General features: G+C 31.3%; 1 pseudogene; it reads left to right on the top strand.

Annotated features, from left to right (window-relative positions):
- The first annotated feature begins 1179 nt into the window (after positions 1-1179).
- Positions 1180-2363, top strand: LOC149235099 (F-box/LRR-repeat protein 15-like; annotated as a pseudogene).
- Positions 2364-4107: the final 1744 nt, after the last annotated feature.

Below are 4107 nucleotides of genomic sequence, written 5' to 3'. Positions count from 1 at the left end.
TACAATCCTTCATGTTGTTAGAGATTTTACCCACATATGCCTTCTCCAGGGTAAATGTTGCTTCCATGGGGTTGCATTCTATGGCTTTTTAATTGTTGTTCCATATTCATTTCATGAGATATATGTCATGCTTCTCATAATCACTGAGTAGAGAATAACTTCTGTAGTAGTAGTAGTTTTAAGATCTATTCTAGTGAGCTAACCATTACAATATCCAAGGATGTTAACGAATAATTCAGCTCACCACATCCCTAATGTGACATGTTCATGTATCATACCACTTACATTGCAACAAGTATTTGTTGTTTAACATCAAATTTTAAGACCTGAATGAATAACATCAATATTTATCTCACTCAAATTGTAACATATCACATATGTTGTCATCTATGATGTTTCTCCAAATTCTATCGAATTACAACGTTTCCTTTGTAACATCTGGTGCAATTTTGTGCATGAACCTCTTACCAAGTAAATTTTTGTCATTTAATTTAAGTAATTCTTTGTAGGGTCCTATAATTTGCAGATAGTTTGGTTTGGGAAACGGGATTTTGATGGAATACAAACTTCTGCAAAATTTCTTCAACACTGTGCAATATTTTTAATTTATAATGATTTATAATTTGCTAATTAAGATTAGTATATTTTTTATATGTTTTTTTAGAGAATATCATATATGAACTTAAATAGTGTATCATTGCACATTCTCTCCCTTACTGGTTGTTTTGGAGTGACTAACCTTCGACTAGCATGCCCAAACATACAAAAAATATGTCTAGATGGTTGTGATCACCTCGAGAGAGCCTCATTTCCCCCTATAAGTTGTTATCTAATTTTTTCATATATTCTATTAATATGATGCGTGGTATGCTTTTCTCACTTAATCTAGGAATATTTCTCCATTTGACTAAACTTGATATTATAGCACCTCAAATGATATCATTGGAGATGAAAGGATGTGGTGTTCTATCTCAGGAAGATATTCATTGTCCACAACTACACTTACTTGATGCTTCTTTCTGCAAGTTTTCTTAAAAATTATTTATGGTCATGCTCCTTTAACTACATATATTACTCCTATTTTAATTATGAATATACTTATAAATTTTGTTGACATTTTAGCTTGCTTAATGATCATTTATTGGTTGTTGCATTTCTTTCATTGAGTTGTTGGTTTTGATGTCATTCATCTCAATTGGGCTAGAGGGGTTGTTGGATCTACAAAGACTCTCCAATCTGAAACTTTTAGATTTGTCTTACAAATTCTTGATAAATTTACAGCCAATAATTGATTCTTGTCCCCAATTAAAGGTTACTTTAGAGACTTAAAGTTAACACTCCTAGGTTTTTTGTATACATTTTTGGCAATTTTCCAACATATCATTGAGTACCTTTCCATCACAAAATTTAACATCATTTGCTTCCTTGCATATTCTTCAGGTTTTCAACCTTCAAGCTTGCAAATATCTTGAGAATTCAGCATTGTTTACACTCCATAGGGGAACAACACTTTTGAAGGTTTGTGAGTTGGATTTATCTTATGGTACTCTTAACAACATCATTTTCTTCCTTGCATATTCTTCAGGTTTTCAACCTTCAAGCTTGCAAATATCTTGAGAATTCAACATTGTTTACACTCCATAGGGGAACAACACTTTTGAAGGTTTGTGAGTTGGATTTATCTTATGGTACTCTTAACCAATCTGCAATTGAATAAATTTTGGCATGGTGTCCACATCGCACCCATCTGAGTTTGAATGGATGTGTTAACATGCACGACCTTCACTAGATATTACGGGCTAGCAATTCTTACAGTGATTCAAAACCACATAGGAAACAATATAAGTCTGATTTGAGGGATGATCAGATCCATGTGGAAGGAAGTCCAAATGGTCACTTCAACATCTTAATTGTGTAGGCTCTTTCTTCCAATATCCAGGAAGTTAATTTATCCTATTTAAATCTAGAAACATTGACTTTAAGGTGTGTTTTAATATATTATTATCACATATTTACTTAATTTTAAAATGTACGTGGAGAGGTTTCATTTATGGGAGACAAAAGAATGGATCATGAGTGAACTTTTGCTTCAACAATTGCATTTCTTTGGAGATACTCTAGCTAGATTTCCCTCGTTTGACAAGAATTTTGCTTCAAGTATGTGTGATTCGCCAAAGATGTAGTTTGATTCAATTACTTAACGTCTTATCATTGTTCGAGATCATTTGCAATATTTATGATTAAGTTGTGTCACATATTTGCATCATATTGCACTTCTCTTAATCTGGGCATGTGTTATTAAAGAACAAGAATTTAAATGTACAATTCAATCATGTAACTTAGTTGAAACTCTTGATGTCTGATTTTGCCAAAGGGTGAGTACTTTGATCATTGATCCCAGAAAATTTTCATTTATTTGGATGGTTGTTGATCCAAACCCTATTTTGAAAGGGTGATATTATTTTTGTGTTGTTATTGATAATAGTTTTTCCTATGTGCAAAATTTATCCTTAATAAGCATTGCCAAGTTTCATTTATATCTCCTGATTTGAAATGGATTTTCAACGGTTTTTGAATATCATACCTAGACCTACACATTTGATAGAAAGGCTTATGAATTGTTGAGTTTCACTTGGTGTGGATATAGTAAATAGATGTACCAATTCATCACTGTAATTTAGTCTTGGTGTCCGAGTTGGAGTTATTTTGTTTGGGCATCTATGAAACATGTAGATAGGAATGACATATTTTTGGTGTGCTAAGACCGTCTATTCCATTTTTCAGGGGTTATTTTTCAGAATTCATTATATTTTATTTCTTACAAAGTCATTATATTCATATTTAATGTTGTTAGTATGCTTAGTGCTGTTGAGATGTACAGTAGCCAGTGAAACTTGAAAGTATTAGTAGTTTTGTGTTTTTAATATTTTGACAAGTCTTTATTTACTCTTTGATTTTGTATATGTATTATATGTCTTTTGAGCCTATGGCTATCTATATACTCTTCATTTATTTGATATCAAATAATTCAAGTTTGGAAATGAATGAAATATTTTAAGAAGTTTCATGTAATTCCCTAAGAATTTCATGTTGATTACTATGCGCTTTTATTTGTTCAGATATTAAGATGCAATTGACACACACCTATTATAGTGAGTATGGTATATCTAAATTTGGACTAACATGCAATTTTAGTCATCCAATGATAGGTTTTTCTCATAGTTTGTCATCTTCTTCCCTTTCAGAGATACCAATGGCTCCATATCCTTGAGGTAGTTCCCCAACAACTACACATATTCAGTCCATTTTAGAACCCACATAGGAAATTACAAAGAGTATATATCAACCCTCAAGAGATCCTACTAACTCCAAATAGGATTCATATATTTTTTTTAGGAAATACAAAGCAAAATGATTCTATATATTATGATGCTACTATTTCATCTAGGTTGGAAAAATTGCATTGTGCTAAATGTAGTTGGTCTGTTAGCGTGAAATTATCGAAAGGTGTAGAAAAAAAACTTCACTTAATTCACTATGTGACAAGTGACCCTAACAACAATTTGATGGTTTCTTATGATTTAGATGTGCAATAAAAATGGAAAAACCTGCAACAAAAACATATACGATCCATAATAGAAACCAATAGTAATGATATCATATGTAATAACCCAAATGGAAAGACTTTAATTGAATACACTCTTTATTGAAAACACCTAGTGCAGGAGATATACAAAAATGGTCTACAAATATCCCTTCGTGGGATGGTTCCTTTGATGTCCTTGATGCTTCAGTAAACAATCTTCTTTCTCACTATGTGAAAATCCCAAAAAAATTGTGAAGAACATAAGTGGGAGCTCAAAAGAAAAGGGACGATAAAGGTGATGATGATAATTATCATGGTGAAGAATGAATGGAAAATCCTCATATTTATAACAAAGTATTGAGTTAATCTCAAAAATGGATAATAATAAACTAATGTTGACCAAATCAAGATCTAACTGCTTGGAATACTTTATTATATTTATTGGAGAGCAAAAAGATTTAAAATGGTTAAAAATGTTTATTTAGAAATAATTAACAAATAAAATGATTTATTAATTATTT

Source organism: Pinus tabuliformis, chromosome 8 (assembly GCF_031772625.1).
Source record: "Pinus tabuliformis cultivar Carrire ecotype Pingquan chromosome 8, CPIR1, whole genome shotgun sequence".
Classification (NCBI taxonomy): domain Eukaryota; kingdom Viridiplantae; phylum Streptophyta; class Pinopsida; order Pinales; family Pinaceae; genus Pinus; species Pinus tabuliformis.
The sequence above is the reverse complement of the archived record's forward strand: the minus strand, read 5'-3'. Positions and strand labels throughout refer to the sequence as shown.